Source organism: Rattus norvegicus, chromosome 1 (assembly GCF_021556685.1).
Source record: "Rattus norvegicus strain SHRSP/BbbUtx chromosome 1, alternate assembly SHRSP_T2T, whole genome shotgun sequence".
Taxonomy (NCBI): domain Eukaryota; kingdom Metazoa; phylum Chordata; class Mammalia; order Rodentia; family Muridae; genus Rattus; species Rattus norvegicus.
Window position 1 is genome coordinate 252,613,998 of NC_141534.1, and position 17,336 is coordinate 252,631,333.

At 44.8% G+C, this 17,336-nt stretch overlaps 1 protein-coding gene across 49 annotated transcripts in view; it reads right to left on the reverse strand.

Moving 5' to 3' along the window:
• Sorbs1 (sorbin and SH3 domain containing 1) overlaps nucleotides 1-17,336 on the reverse strand; it is a 222,725-nt gene that overhangs the window by 148,957 nt on the left and 56,432 nt on the right. For 32 of the 49 annotated variants that reach the window (XM_087590904.1, XM_087590821.1, XM_087590794.1 and 29 more), the window contains 1 exon segment: nucleotides 13,115-13,200. The exons of the other annotated variants lie outside the window; for them this stretch is intronic. The gene's annotated coding sequence lies outside the window, so the exon portion shown is untranslated. 49 annotated transcript variants of the gene reach the window in all.

Sequence of the window (17,336 nt, forward strand, 5' to 3'; positions counted from 1 at the left end):
GGAGGAAATAAGCTGATGCCAAGCAGAGAATATAGCAAGTCAAAAATCCTTCTGGACACAGGTCAAATCGTTGGCTGATGCACTTCTAGCTCAATGCCTGGAACTTGAGACCAACCCAGGGAGGATCAGACACTCCCATGTGGCTGGAAGCCAACAAGGTCCAAAGTGACTTCAGAAACCCTAAGACCCAAGGCCCTGGATTTCTTCCAAGACACGGGATTTCTAAATCCTGTGAGCTTAAAGGTCACTGTAAATAGTGCAGTTCTTGCTTTAAAAAAAAAAAAAAGAAACAAAAAGGAAACACATACAGAAATGCCTAGGGAAACAATGTTGCAGAGCTCCAAAAGAAGGGAAAGGCGGCCAGACACTGTGGCTCAAGTCTACATTCCCAGCTCTTAGGTAATTGAAGCAGGAGGACTAAGTCCCATGCCAGCCTGAGCTACAGTGTATCTCAACAAACAAAACAAAAAGCAAGAGAAGCAAAAGGGCTTTTTAAAGCCTCTGGTCTCCAGAGACTTTTCAACAACAACAACAACAAAGGCAGTTTTAGCCTTCTACTATTTGGTTAGTTACCAAAGGAGCCCAAAGGTTCAAACCAGTCATGACACTGCCAACGGTCACCTCTGTACTGACCCTCAGAACTTGTGATCAGTGCTAATGGGGAGCTCAAATGAGCCATGGCGTTTCGGAATCAACCACGCAAAACTGCATCATCCATGGCCAGGCAGTAATGGAAGGAGCGGTGCCTCAGCCTCAGCCTGAAGATTTAACCCTAGAGAGACATGGTAAAGTCTCTTTCTCCAGAAGGTTCTTTATAATAAACTCTGAGCAGATAAATATCCAAGCAGGCATTTCTAGACACACTACCTCTGATGCCATTTCCAAGGGTGGGTCTGGAAACACAAATTCACTTTTTCACTGACACAAAAGCGTCCTGCTGCTTCCCCCTTAAGGCTTCCCTTATCCTATGGGCTGTCAGATGAAATATCCACTGTGCGTTCTTCAACACATGCTAAGAGTGAGAACAGCCAGGACAGGTGAAGGCAAAGACACTGACTATCTGACACCACAGCCCCGAATGTGTAGCTCCTCTATTTACTTAGCAACCGTTGCTGAGACTCAGCCCGCCCAAAGATAAACCAGGACAAACCGGGAAAGGGAAGGGGAAGCAGTGAGGTAAGGGCCGTTGTAAACCTGGCACCATGCAGAGGAAAAGCTCTTAGCATTGTCAGGACACTGTTTCCCTCCCCAGGAAAGAAATCGGATGCCACAACACTCCCAGCGGTTGCTGTAGGCAGGCACTAAGCAGAGACAGAAAGCCCCCAACTTCACACACAAACACATTTGCAAACCATCATGGCACATTGCACTGGGAACAGCAGTGAGGGAATCTGAGTCCTTGGTTTGTCTGGAACAAGCTGTGAGATGTTGGTCTCTGCAAACTATATAATGAGTGAGCTATGGGGCTGGAAAGTGGTTCAGTGCTTAAGAGCTTGAACCCAATTTTCATTCCCACCAGCCACATCCAGCTCCAAGGAATCCAACTTTCTTCTGCCCTCCAGAGAGACTTGGGCTCATGTGCACATTCTCACAATAGATGCACACAAATGCACAGAATTAATAGAGCAAATGAGTTAATTTGCTAATATCATAGTTTCCTTGTAGCTCTAATATTCAGTTTACTACCAATACTGTAGTGGAATCCACATCCACCCAGGGAGCACATACCAAACAGCATGTGCTATGCTCTGCTAGGTACAAGAACAGTCTTATGCTCAAGAAAACTGCCAACCCACAAATATAAAACATCAGAGCAGGTCTGGACAAAGTGTACAAAGGGTGAAGGGTTGTAGCAAAGAACAGAGCAAGAAGTAAGGGTCAACGACTTCCCTGAATTGAAGCCTAAGCCAAGACTTGAGGTAAGAGTTAAGTAACCCAAAGGAAGGGAGAAAGGGGATCCAGAATGGCTCATCTGGGTGAATGTGAGACTAAAGAAAGGTATAAAGAAACAGCATGTCCATGCGAACTCAATAATGGCCAACATGGCATGCCTGAGAGGAGACCTTATGTGCCATGCTGGGACATGCACACATACACCTATATAAACACATGGTATGGCTTGGGTGATAGTTCAGAGAGTAAAGTGTTTGCCTCATAAGCATCAGAACATGACTTCTATAGAAAAATTGATCTGTTGCCTCACGAGAAACTTCGCTCCTATCGACTAACACTCATGTTACTTACTCTGCATGATATTGGAGGAGAAAGGTAATTACCAATATCACCCAATAATGAACCCTGCGACCTGTAACAGTGACAGGGGACAGTGGCAGAGATATTATGGAAGTAACCAACTGCTTGTTTTTTTTTTGTTTTTTGTTTGTTTTTTGTTTTTTTTTTATTGGACCTAAGGCTCACTCCATGAAATGGAACCCAAACCCAGCACTGTCAGAGGGCCAAAACACTGAGACTAGATGGCAGCATGTTGTATGCACAGGGACTGCAGAGGTTCGAGCCAGGTGGGATGCTGTACTGAGAGGAGGAAATACAGGCAGTGTCCCACCCTCAACCAAGAAGCTATCTAAAATCGCTACCCACTGGCAAAGGGAAAACCAGTTTTCTCCAGTGGAGCCTCACTGCGTATATCAACCACACTTCAGGGCAGGCCCACAAAATGAACTCAGTAGTATTATTGTGGATATTTTATTCCATTTTGCTTTGCTTTCCCATCTTTTGCTTTGTTAGACTTTTGCATGTTTTGACTTTCAGTTTTGTGGAGAGAGAGAGAAAGAGAGAGAGAGAGAGAGAGAGAGAGAGAGAGAGAGAAAGTATGTCTTGGTGTTTGGTTTTCTTTCTTTTTGTTTTTTGTCTTGAAAGAGAAAAATAATGTCAAGTCGGGTAGGTGGGAAAGTAGGAAGGAACTGGGGGGAGAGAGAAAACATGATCAAAATACATAAAAAAAGAATGCAAGTTCTACCCCCAAAACCCATGTAAAAAAATGTTGGCCATGATGGTATGAGCTTGTGACCCTCAGAAAAGTAAAGACTGGTACATCACTGAGTCTTAATGGCTAGCCAGACTCGTCTACTTGACAAGTTCTAGAATGAGAAGCTGTTTCAAAAACCAAGGTAGACACTGGGTTTGTCTGACCTCAACATGTACATTCTGTATCACAAAACACTCATAGTATATTGCATGCAAAATGCATCAAATCTATCATATAGTGTGTATGATTTATACTAAATATATTTTGTGAATTTGAGAAAATCATTTGCAAAGTAAATGACACTAAAATGACTCAATACTGTTTGGGTTAATTAAATGGCGCAAGCAAGGGGGCATAAATCAAGACCTGCAACGGCCTTGGCATTGTGTTTTAGAAAGCATTCTTCTAGGCCACATTGTTGTGTGCCCAATGGTGCTGTGAGTGTTTGAACTCTATGATGTTCTCTTGACATTAAAGGTGTTGATTTATTTATTAGTTTATTGAACCAATATTTACAGATCAACAAGAAGCATTTGCATGACACAAATGTGCGCACACTAGTCTGCTAGTCTCAGAGCTTACCTCAATGCGTGGGGAAACAGCACTTGTTGGCTTAAATTTCTGCTTTTGTTTGGTTGGTTTGTTTTTATTTTTTGAATAACCACATCGACTCTTTTCAGTACTTATAAATAGGGTCACCTGTGACTCTGTCTCGACCATTAAGGAAGAAACATGGGCATGGTAGGCAGAGGAAGAGTATTGCTGTGGGATTATTGCTGGACAGCCATTCTTTAGAACAGGCGAGCAGAGACCGTCTTCCGAGTGTGGAAAAAGTAGTAGGTGGGATGTGGTTGTGGCTTTGAGAAAGATGGAAACTATTTGGAACAGCTGACGTGGGTTAGGAACCATGAGCTGCTTAGGAGCTGAAAGCAGCCCTCTGAGAGCCTGAGAGGAAACCACCATGCTAGCAGGTGCAGTGGCTGTTCAGGAAGACAATGGAGACTTGGGAACTTTTGAAAGTCCAGGCCAGGGGTTAGGAGTTAGGTATTTGCTGTGCTATTGTTGTAAGTGTGAGAACACCACTTTTGTATTATTAGCCAAGACAGAGTATACAACTGACTTTGAACCTGTCACAAAAATAAATAAATAAAGTATGTTCCTACATTTAAGAACTAGGTGGTCTAAGTGTTGTGAGAGTCATGCAGGTGCGAATGTAGCATTGTACATCTATCCATAATGCAAGAGAGCTAAAAGCCCTTCTGCCTAGCTCGCTCCTACACCATCTGCTACAGAACTTCCTCCCAGAGGTGCTATTAAAAGGCTACATCATGAGTCGACGCACAGGAATTCACTACTTGGTTCTTTATTAGGAGTACCACAGGTCGCCATGCAAAATAAATGAGGAATTAGGGGTCTTGCACCATGACTCTGCAGAGACTCTGACAGCTAGAGCTTCTGGTTTCCCATAACTTACATCCACTCCTAAATGGATACCCCATGTAAACAAAAGGAATTTTGAACTACACAAAGTCTCGTTTTTCTATCAGAAGTAGAGGACGTATTAGGCAGGGCTGGTGGTTCCAGGGAAGCAGGAAGTCAAGGCCACACATGAGACCAAGGTAAGGTCTCTCTATGCCCTGCCCAGTACAAGAGCTAAATACAGAAAGGGCTGAGATTTATTGTATCCTGGCTACTATTTCATGTCCAGAGGTTTCTAAAGACCACTAGGGAGGGAGAAGTCATAGAAGTTAACAAAAAGTCTTGAGCAGGGCAACTCATAAAGTGTGAATGATCTGGACGTTCTACGTGGTCATTTGAGTTTTGGGCAAGGTCTGCTATCTAGTTTGTGAACTTCCTTTTCTACTATGTACTGGACACAGTGCAAAGTGAAAGGCTGCCAAATACCAGACAACCCTGTGTCTTGTTAAAATGCTGGCAGGGGCTGGGACTTAGCTCAGTGTTATGATGTTTACATAGCATGCATACACGAGGCCCTGGATTTAATTCCTGGCATTGCAAGAGACGACAGGCAGATAGACAGACAAGGACATTAAAATGCTCGTAGCGGCAACAGGTACTAAGTACAGCTGGATAAAAAGGGTAAGCTCTAATGTTCTTTAAGAGTAGAATAACTGTAGTTGACAACAATTAACTGAATGTTTCAGTGCACCTCGTGGAGATGACGAATGTTCCCAATGCAATACCCGAACGAACAGAGAAGCCAATCACATGGACCCTGATTATCCCATGTTACTCTTTATCCTGTGAACACAAGGACGTTTCAAATAGAAATAAAACTACATTTTTAAAAAGATGGCCGAGTCTATTGTCCATTTTTACGTCTGTCCGTACATCATCAAAAGGGGTGAAGCCTTTAGACCTGGTCAGCCTTTTCAAGTTCAGCAGTTTATTCTAAAGTAGAGAAAGCTAAGGATCCTTAAGAGCAAGCAATATAATTAGAAGATTTGTACAGATGCTTCTGACAGGGCAACTAGATGAGCAAATCAAATTACACAGAGTTCAGAATGTCTCAAAGCTAATATAATGGCTTTATATTTGTAAAGAACATTAAAAAATTATTACAGCACTTTTTTTTCTTCCCTTTGAAGAAAAAAAAAATAAAGCACATAATTTGCTGAACTTCTCCAACTATTCTGCCCCTATTGTTTTAAACCAAGTTTCCCAATTTCAAAAGCTGGGAAAACAAAATGTTCTGTTGACCCTAAAGATCCCTTGATTTTTCAGGAGAGGATTTGAGACAAAACATTAACTCGGGGGTTACAAAAGCCAAGCTGGGGAGATCAGAACAAGTCACCCTAAGGAGATCCAAGGACAGCATCAAACGTTGATGCCCATGCAAGAATTACACCCAGTACTAATAGATGTTCTTGTTTTCCCAAAGCAATTTAAGACCAAATTATGTGAACATTTCTGAGTATTGAGGTCTGGTCTCCATTTCCAAAATGTTTAAAATGCTGTCATTTGTGGACATCTAGCTTACAATTGCCATGAAGGGCAACATCCTCTAAAGATGGCCACCTCAGGGAACAGTGCGGTGTCTGGCCATGGCTTTTGTTGGATGGTCTCACATGTATTGTAAAATATATGCATAAAAAAGAGCTTTTCTCTTGGCCAGAGGAGGTCTGAAGAGGGAATAAATAAGGCCCGGGGAGAGGAGGGAGACAAACTTGGCTGTGAGAAAACAGGGCCAGTGCAGGTGTCTCTGCAACATCGACTTACATAAGAGTGTTTCCGGCTCTGGGTCCATATTGGGACAGTTCTGGAAGCTACAAATTGCTCCGAAATGGGGCTGCTTTCAGCATAGCTCTATCTAATCAGAAAAGCAATCTTAAGAGTGGGTGCCTGCCACTCAGAGCCATCCAGAAGTGGCCACATTTAGAACTGCGTGTGACTAAGCATAACTGAATGGGGAGTGTCACCTCCTGGAAACGTACAAAGGTTCTACATGCAGATCATATATGGACATTCACACCTCAAAGGGGTTCCTGACCCCTTCCCCAAAAGGTCTAAGAACCAGCACCTAACCAATCGCAACTGTGGAAGTTGAATGAGATTAATTCAGCAAGCAGAAAGGTTCATTTATTATTATTTTTTTAATCACGCCTCAGCAGAAACAACTTATTTAACCAAGGCATGGTGAGCTGAGCAGAGACACTGTGCTTGAGGGAAACACCGAAAGAGTCACCTCTGTTGACAAGGGGACCGAAAGATGAAAGCATTACTGTCCTGTCAGCATCAGAAGGTGCTCGGTCTAACTCCGTCCCTGGGACAACTGGGATGATTCTGTCAGATGACGGGCAGTAAATCACTGGCTATAATGACAATCTCCTTGCTCTAGGGGAAACCCTAAGTTCAACCTAATGTTTTTGTCCCCAAAACAGGAAAGAAAAAGAAAAGTCAAGAAATATTTTATCTGTACTTATAGTAGTTATTAGGTGGAAGGGGAGAAAATATCTCGTTTCTACACATGGCCAGCATGTGATATCATTTCCTGCTCGTTTAAAACATTTAAAACAAAATGTGTAAATCTCTTGGGAAAACATCAATATCTAAGAATGTTAATGCTGCACAAACTGAGTTTTGGCCAGACAATAGGTGTACAAATCACTAGTAACAGAGTAAAGCTGCAGCCTAAGAAGTACTAAGACAATGAGGCTGCAGAGGCCACCCAACAGACACGTCTCTATGTCTTCCCATCAACTTACGCAAACTAAACTGTTACTATTTTCCTATGATGGAGGGAGAGACAGACAGAGAGAGACAAAGAGAGAGAATGTTATGCACACCCATGTTCAGATGTGTGCACATAAAGGTACATGAAAGCCAAAGGACACTCATCACTCCACCTTTTGAGAGATGGGCTCTCCCTGAGTCTGAAGAAGCTTCCACTGATAGGAAAATAGAAAGGAGATAGAAAGGAGGGAGGGGGAGAGAAGAGGAAAGGAGAGGAGAGGAGGGGAGGGGAGGGGAGGAGAGGGGAGGAGACAGTGTCATCTGTACATGTATATGCAGGTACATGGGAACACGGAGGCTATTCCTTCCACCTAATTCTTTTGAAATGGGATCTCTCCTGAGTCTGAAATGTGGGTGCTCTCAACTAATCTAGAGCCATCGAGCCCCAGTGCTACTCCTGTCTCTGACCCCAACAGTGTAGTTGCACGTACAAGTGCGACCACACCAGCTTGTTCCAGGGGTTCTGGGATGCCAGCTTGGGTTCTGGTGGTCCTACAGCGAGTGCGTCTAACCATTCTGAGCCATCTCTCCAGTCCTGACAGATTTTTAAGACAATAAAGAGTTTGGATTGTATTTTAATCTTTCTGAACTCTGAGATTGGAAACCAGCAAACGCAACGGATTCCAGACCTTAAAGTGTGTTCTACAGCAGTAACAATTCCACTTGATGCTTTCTCAGAGGACCTAGATTCAGTTCCCAGCACCCGCATGGTATCTTACAACATCTGTAACTCCATTTCCAGGGGATCCTATGCCTCTTCTGACCTCCAATAGGCACCAGGCACACACACAGTACACAGACATACACGCAGGGAAACTACTCATGTATACAAAATAAGTGAATCTATGAAAAAAATTAAGATTTCTCTCTAAAGGGTGTGGTGAAATTAACTTGAAATAGCCTTATCTGAGAGCCAGATTATGGTAACAAAGCCATAACTAAAATCCTGAGTTGCCTAAAACAGCTAAATAAGGTGTTCATTAAAAATACTTTAATATATCTTCAGAAATTAAGAGCAGAAGAAGGGAAGAAACAGGCCTGAATGTCATACCCCATGCATGCAAACCTTCGAAACTTAAGTCACCAATAATAGACCAAGTTGTCAATAATGACAGACAACAGGCACTGTGAACAGATAACGACTTCAATCAAGATAAACTGAGCAAGAACGGATACAGGCCAAGAGACAAGAGAACTTAATGAAAAGGAATGCTACCGTGGTCCTGTGTAACAACACAGTAAGTCATGCGAAAAACATGAGTACCAAGGAGAACACTGAGAGAAAGGTTAACCCCCTCCCCACATCGCTGCCCCCTTCCCACCAAAAGGTTCAACTTGAAATGGTCTGGAAGTCTGAAGCTCTGAGTCTATCTTTTGATTTTCCCCCAAAAAAGCAAAGTAAAGCAAACAAACAAACAAAAAAGCTTGAGGAAGATATCCATTACAATACATTCTTCAGATTATTCTTTTGCATGTACAAATGATATACGCGTGGGAACATGTGTGGGGAGGTCTGAGGAAAACTGTGGAGCTGGTTCTCTCCTTCCATCTCTGAGTGGTCAGGGACTCCAGCGACCAGGCTCAGGCTGTCAGGCTTACACTGCAAGTGCTTCTTTCACCGGTTAAGCCACCTTACTGCCCAGACTCTCCTGTCTTACATGCTCTACCACTCTTTATTTCCGGGGCCATGAGGATGTCCCATTTGTTTTCATTCCTGGGATCACTCACTGAAGAACCGAACCAAGCAGATGTCCTCCCCAACAACTGATAGTTATGTTATATGGGTTTTGTTCTCATTACGGTTCTACTCTGTGAGATCAGAAGACATGAAAGGCAAGGCTGATACTATAAAAGACACTGAAGCCTGTGGTGACCCTAACCACTGTCAAAGGCAGCATGTCACAAGCCCTCACACATACATCCTAGGTGTACCAGAAGCTCATTCTAAATATTCTCCCTAAAAGCCTGGCATCTTCAAGCACATGCTCAAACAAGTCAGGTGCCTGGGATTAAATCACTTTGGAATGCTGCTATCACCCTGTATTCAAAGTCTTTCTATTAAGGCATCTTTTCCACACAGGGCTGAGTAGGTCAGGTAGACACGGGGAAGACACCCCTGGAGACCTTCAGGAGCCTTGGGGTTAAGGGTAGGGCTATCCTGACGGCAGACAGGCTTTAAAACAGGTGTTAGGAGAGGGACAGGGAAGGTCCTCGGAAGCTGGAGAAAAGGAAAAGAAACATTCAGGAAGCCTGAAATGGGTAAACTAAGGAGACCAGTGAGATCCTGAGGAAGCTCAGTGGGTGAATCACAGGAAGGAAACAGTGAATGAAACCAGCACAGAGCACCTGCACTTCGCGCCAGAATCACAGAAGTAAGATGAAAATGTATGAGATTCAAGACTGGTTCTCTCCCATGAGCCCTTGGCATTTGGGGATGACAAACCCCACACGCATGTTTTGCAGTTATATTTATTCTGCTCTTTATGCTCTAACTGTTACTGTGGTCCTCTGCTGCCCATTACCCTTCGTTGGATATTTTTTTTTTTGGAGCTGGGAACCGAACCCAGGGCCTTGCACTTCCTAGGCAAGCGCTCTACCACTGAGCTAAATCCCCAACCCCGGATATTAATTTTTGATCATGCGTACAGGTATGTATGTATGTGTGTGGATGTGTGCACGTGTGTGGGTGCATTAGGAGGTCAGAGGTGCCGGTTCCCCTGGCACTGGATTTGAGCCACCTCTCCAGACCCTTTTCATAGAATTTTATCATATCTTTCTGTGGAAATAAGCCAGAGTGGGCCTTCAGTTTATTACCACTGGATAACATAATCATGGAATGAAAAGAAAATCTGAAGGGTTATGCGTTGCAGAAATTTTTAATCCCAATCTAGAGTTTTTATCCTACCTTTGACCATTTAGTTCCCAGATAAAAGGCGCACGCACAACCTTTATATTTACAATAAATTTTACACAGCATTAGAAGTGGGCGGGTGTCTACCCTGGATGCTATTAAAATTTATTTTTTTTATCAATAACCCCGAGTTATTACTCACTCTGTTTTCCAATTGGCCAGCCCTCACCCACATTCTCACTTCATCATTTCCCTCCAACCCCACACCCAGGAATCCTAAACCCCACCTGTGTCTCTCCTGCCCAGCTACTGCCTATTGGCATCTTTATTTACCAATCAGAAATAACTAGGGGACAGGGTCATTTAGCGTCCCTTGGTCTACATGTGGACTCCAGGTCTTGGGGGCCCACACTTAATATTACAATACACAGCAAGACCAAACCTCAACAGGGATAAGCAGTAAATTCAAGTCAGCCAGAAATGAGCTTGTCAAGACTCCGCCCATAGGAAAAACAATGCAGTTTACAGGTTATTGGCAAGGGATGCTGGTCTTTCAGCTTGCCAGCCAAAAGCAGTCATGTGACAACTGCACAAATGCAGCTTATAAATTCTCTCAGCAAACAGATTTTTAATTGTGCAAAACTAGAATGAATTTTCTTGATCTGGCGACACCACAATGTTTAAACTTTGTATACAAGAGGGGGCTTTGTTACCATTTTCATATCTTTATCTCATTTGTACAGTGCATAGCCAAGAGGAATCAAACCATATTCTCTTGCATATGTCCTTAGTTTGCTTCTTCACAAAATTCCCCATCACATGTATGTAGCGAATGTGTGCACATGTATAACGTGCATGTGCACATGTCACAGCAGAAGTAGGCAGAGGAGAATTTAAGGGAGTTGGCTCTCTCCTTCCACCACGTGGGTCCTGAGAATTGGTCTCCTTTCTCACGCTTGGCAGTCAGTGCCTTTACTCTCTGAGCCATCTCACCAGACCTTAGTTTACTTCCTAGATTTTATCCAGAAAAACAAACACCCTGTGCCTCTTTCTTTTCTCTGTCAAAATCCTACACAGGACCCCATCCAGTCTCCAGACCTCATCAGGGCTGATAAACCTCACAGACACCTTTCCAGCCTCAGGCGCTATCATTTCTCTGTGATAATGGTGAGTGGGCATCTCAAAATTAATACGGCTCAAGTGAAACTTCTTTCTGAGAGTCATACTATCCAGACTGGCCTCAAGCCCACTACACAGCCGAGGTTAACCTTGAACTTAGGGCCCTTGTGTCTCCACATGCTGAGCCCTAGTACTAAGTTTATATGGTGCTGAGGAATCAAACTAAGATTTCTGGGCCCCTCGGATAAGTACTCTATCAACAGAGCTACACCTCCAGCCTTGAAATCAAATTTTTAGGGTCCCTCTTTGTTCCCCACCTCAATATATGATGGTGTCATTTACCCGGCCAAAAATCCTAGCTTAGCTTTGACTCTTCCCCACGCTGACCTGCAGACTCTGTTTTCCCATCCCACAATGACCTTCAGACTCTCTCTTCCAGGCATAACTGAACCTTACCACTTACCATCACTCTGTGGTCCAGGCCGCACCTCTACCCATCACCTGGCAACTGACAAGGTCTCTCGAAAGTTACCCCAAGGTCCTATTGCCCTCATTTCTAGTATCCATTCAGGAGCCTGAAGAATGATTTTATAGTAGAGGGTCACATCGACTACTTTACTTAAGCTTCTCCAGTACAATCCAATCACCCAGACAAAGGAAAACCCAAACTCTTCACCGTGGCCTATACGATCTGGTGCCCATCGCTCCCACCCTAAACCATCTCCAGACCAAGTCCAGCCAAACTGGCCAACTTCCGGTTCCTCCGTCATGCTGATGCTGCCTGCGTCAAAGGCTTTACCTTTGTGTGTTCATATGTGTGTGTGTGTGTGTGTGTGTGTGTGTGTGTGTGTGTGTGTGTGCGCGCGCGTGCGCATGTGCGTGTAAAATAAAACAGAACCAGAGTGGCAGTAAACTTAAAACGGAAAAAAATACAAATATCTTACAGAACCACCCTAGAGGTCTCAAAAAACAAGTATTTAAAAACCTACATCACCAACCTGTACATCCAGGAGGATACATTAGTTAACTCAGACATGACAGGCTTTAGAGTCTTGTCTCTCAGGAAGCAGATAAAGCAGGTAAAGGTGAGCGTCACAAAGCAAGACAGGAAGACTCCGTCTAGCCCTGGGCTGCAGTGACCTGCCTGGAGCAGCTGTTTCTTAGAGCTATTTGTGGGATGCTCGGAAGACTACGTAATTAAGGTAAAATCTGTGAGAGAGAAGTGAGCTGCAGGGTATCTCAGAAGCCCACAGTGTTACACTGTATCTGCCTAACACCTCCCTCGGAAGTATTTTCACATTTATCATCTCCTTTAGACTTCAAAGCAAGCAACCCCAAAGTGTAAACAATTCAAGATGTACTCTGCTGACTGAACCCCAGAAATCACACAATTATTCTAGATCCCACAGTAAACTCGGCAGCTATGGCGGTGTGAATAAGAGTGTTCCCCACAGGCCTGGATGTTTGAATACTTGGTCCCCAGCTGGTGATACTGTGTAGACAGGTTTAAGAATTGGGCCTTTGCTACAGGAAGTGAATCAAGGTGGGCCGTCTTTGAAGCTTCAAAGCCACATGCCATTCCCAGTTCACTCACTCAGTTTGCTGCTACTTATAGTTGATGGTGGGAGTTCCCAGCTGTCCCTGCCACGTGCCTGCCACCTGCTGCCACAATCCCCTGCTGTGACGTGTGTGCTCTTATTCCTCTGGGATGATAAGCCCCGCCTCCCTTCTAGAAGTGCCTCGCTCATGGTGTTTTATCAGAGAATAGAAAAGTAACTAACACGCCAGCCTGCAGACTTTCCTCCACGGAGAAAAAAGATGAACACCCTATCTGCAAATCACAGAGCGAGGTCAGGACTTCCCTCCCCTGCTATAGGAGGAAGGAAACAAGAGCATGGATTCACCAGTGTTTTAAGGTGGTGGGAAGATGCATTGGTCCCGGAGTTCTGGGCAGAGAGGATCTCAGAGTCTTCCAACGGGTGCCAACCTCCTGAAACAACACATAAATCATTCTGAGTAAACCACAAACAGGCTGGCCTTACCTACCTCAGCAGGCTCATCTCAGCCCAACTGCTAAACAACCCCTCAGGCCCAAAGCTCTCATGCCTCTCCTCCAGCCTAAATCTCTGGCTCAGTCTCATTTCCCACAACGGGCCAATAGTCTTCAGGTCACACATGTAAACAGTTCCCACTGCAGTGACAGGATCTCGGGCACAAGGAGGCTCCAGACCACATCTATAACCGGGTTACAAGCAGAAAGTGAAGAGTTGTTTAGACTGTGGGGACACAACACCGCACCCCACTTCATATATCCTGGCACCCTCAGACTGAGGTTAAAACTCAGGAATGCCACAGAAAAGCTCAGGCATCTTAAGCCTGAAAAATCTCGCCACACAAGCCTGAGAAACTAAGTTCAAACTCCAGAACCCACAGTACAATGAGAAAACTCACTCTCAAACGTTGTCCTCTGACCTCTATGTACACAGACACACACACACACACACACACACACACACGGAATAAATTAAGATGATGATGATGATGATGATGATGATGATGATGATGATGATGATGATGATGATGATGATAAACTTCAAACAGATAAGATCTGTATGTAGGGATAATCTCTGTTTACTATGTGGAAGCATCAGCTGTCAGTAAAAAACTGATGGCCAATAAGCTGAGGCAGGATTAGAAGGTGGGACATCCGGCAAAGAGAGAGGAACCCTGGGAAATATGCAGGCAGGAAGATTCCCCACCCAAAGTCAGAACGTCTGACCAGAATGTTCTGAAGGAACTGAGGAGCAGTAACTATGCATGTGGCAGACAGAGGATAGTAAAAATGGGTTAATATAAATGACAAGCTAGTCGGGAAATAGACCTAGCTTATGGCCTAGGCATTTATTCACAAATAATAAGTCTCTATTTGGGAATTGGGGGCAAGTAGAAAAGCCCACAGTTACATCTGTAAACACAGCCAACATGGTGATCTGGGAGTAAACAGCGGCCACCCCAGCGGTACAAACCCAGAAAACTGCACAGAAAACTGTGACCTGCATTCCTCACAGGCCTCATTTGCCTCTGCTTTTGTAGAGAACCTGGGTCAGTTCCTAGCACCCACAGAACAACTTAGAACCATCCGTAACTCCAGCTCCAGGGAACAGGCACCCTCATCTGGCTTCCCCAGGCATTGCACGAATGTGCCACACATACACGCATGCAAGGCAAACACTCACACGTAGATAAAAATAAACCGTTAAAGAGAAAGCTAAGGGCTGGAGATGTAGAACACTTGCCTAGGATGTGGAGGGCTCTAGGTTTTATCTCTAGCACATCCACAGAAGAACAAAAGGGAGACAACTATGTATGCTTGTATATAAAGATACCAGCACTGTAATGCGCTGGCAGCACTCAGCTTTAAGGTGGTAAGAGTTATTTATATCATTCTCTCAAAGAATTTATTGATTTGTTTGCTGAGCTCTATTGCATACCAGAGAGTGTGAGGTGACAGAGATACAAAGTCAGCAGAGCCCTTGAGCTGTCCTGAGAAGGGCCCAGCCTTGACACTGAATGGGCAAGCTCAGGAGATGCGGGAGTGCTGAGCGGGAGCGCTGAGTGGGAGCACTGAGCAGGAGCACTGAGCGGGAGCACTGAGCGGGAGCACTGAGCGGGAGCACCTAGTGCAGCAGAAGCAGAGTCACTTTTCCTAGCGTGAACAGAAGACTGGGAAAACTCCAAAGCCTGGTTGGAAGAGGGGCAAGAAAGAGAGGGTACACATCCCTGACCATGGGACAACGCAGGCAAATGCAAGGACACCTGGAAAGCCATCTACTTTAGCTTCATCCGACTCCCTTCTTACCTTGTTGATCTTAAACAAAGAAAAACAACCAAAAAACAAAACAAAATGAAACGAAAACCAAAAACCCAACCATTGCCTTGCATAATATAACCCAGCATTTGTAGGAACCTGGTAGATGGCACTGCATGTACACAGGTTAAGGCCAGTGTGAGAGAACAAGACACGGTCCCCCTGAATGGTGGACAGAATTTCACTGGAATCGCTAAGAACTAAACTATTTTGGTTTGACAGCCCAATGTCTCCCAGTTTACGGGAAGCAGATTCCGGCACCCAGCCGTGGATGGGTACATTTTACCCAAGAGCACGGAAGTTCCAGAATAATCTCTTCAAGGTCACTAACTAAGCATCTTGCAGGAAAACGCCAAGAATGCTGCTTACAGGAGATTTATTCATTCTCTTTTCTACTCCATGGTGACAGTCATTGCCTACTCAACTCCATTAAACCGAAGACAGACTGCAGGAAGCAAGAACGGACACCAGGTAAGTGAGACAGGCCTCCCTCTCTTCATCAGCATACACCCCGTCTACCTGTTCCTAGTTGAAAAGAAGGCTGCCTAGTCCCAACAGCAGACCTGCGTCCCTACATAGCTGTCCTCCAGCAGGACAAAGGATCCGCACCTCTCCAGACATCAGCTGGCCTTCGAGGAACAGATTCGGGACATAAGCATTCTGCCCAGGTCCCTCCTGCCCATCAAAGGGCAAGCAGTGCAGATGAGTGTAAGGTGTGGAGCTCTGCCAAGCCGGCTGAGTACTCTTTGCAGATTTCCACTTTGTGGTCGTGGAATGGCTTGAGTCATCCCAAGCCAAAAATGGCAAAGTAAATGTATGTGCCACAAAGATGATGGATTGGAGCAAACTGCTTTGCTGAATGGACCAGCCTGAAGAGAGCTCTCCCTCCCCAGGTGTTAGCAGGTGACCTTCAGAGAGCCAACACCAGAGAAATCCACAGCTAGCTAATAGGAACAATAGGTCAAACAAGGAGCTCCACTCTCCTCAAAAAAACAAAGAGACCTCCCAGGATCCCACTCCAACCTAAGTAACCCCCACTTGGGCCAGAAATCAAGTTTATTTCTTGTATGAGGTGGTGGTGAGTTTGGGGAATGCAAAGAGACTGTTCCCCTCCTGGGAGCCCTCAATTTTCAAATGATTCGTCCCTTTTCCTACAGTTCTAACATACCTGGCCTAAAACAAGACACTTCTCTAGACCAGTGCCTCAAAAGACATGGCAGTTTTTGTTTCGGGCCCTGCTAAAGACCTTGAGCTCACCTCCCTCAGCTGCGGCCTCTTCTTCTCAACTCCATCCCAAGACCACAAAGCGGCATCAGCTGCTGTAAATCCATCTCGGCTACACCCATTCCTACCAAATGTCAGCCAGGACCCACCAACCCACTCCAGCCCCAGGAGTTCTCATGCCCAATGGCCTCAGAAACCTTTGCTGTATCTCCATCACAGCACGGACCACTTCTATGTTGACAGTGCATCTTGTCCCAGGCCACAGATAGACAAGGGTCTGTCCCATGCTGCTCTGCCTTTTGATTGGTGTTGCTTGCTGTCAAGTTCCAAGTTTGACAGCAAGTCGCGTATCCCAATACCGTGCCTCAAAACTCTGGTTTCTGTCAAAATATGCCCCGAATTTCATGCCACCCAGCCAGACTTGGCTGTTCTCTCTCTTCTTCATGCAAGGCTTGACTCACTTCCCAAGCTCATGGCAGACTTCTCTCTCCTACCAGCAACAAATCCAGAGCCCAAGAGAGAAAAGGCCAACCAACCAGGTTGAGAAGGATGCAAAATCCCAGTACTTGACCCTTCTGGTTTGCTTTCATATGACACTGCCTTGGTTATCCTACTTAAGATCACTTTATAACTTGCAAAATTAACCCCTCTTGAACCTTGAAAGGGAGTTCTGGGATCACAGGGGCTATCACGCATGCCAACATCCTAAGGGATTGAACTCCACTGAGGCTTCCTCTCCACTCAGTCCCAGTGCCAGCCCAACCTCTTCCTCCCACATCCATTTGCACAGGAAGTGGGTCATGGAGAGCTTTTTTAAGCTCTCCCACCTAGTCCACAAATCCAGTAGGAGGAAAAATGAATGTTTCCAAGGCCTCTGAATGACACAATACTCATAAAGTACAACAGAAGTAGCCAGAAACCAGAAAAAAAAATCTTAGCTTCCCTTTTAAAAAAATTATAAAAGCATACCTACTTTAAATGATTCAGAGTAATGCTTTTTCTTCTACTTGAATATGTATGTGTTTCCTTCCCCC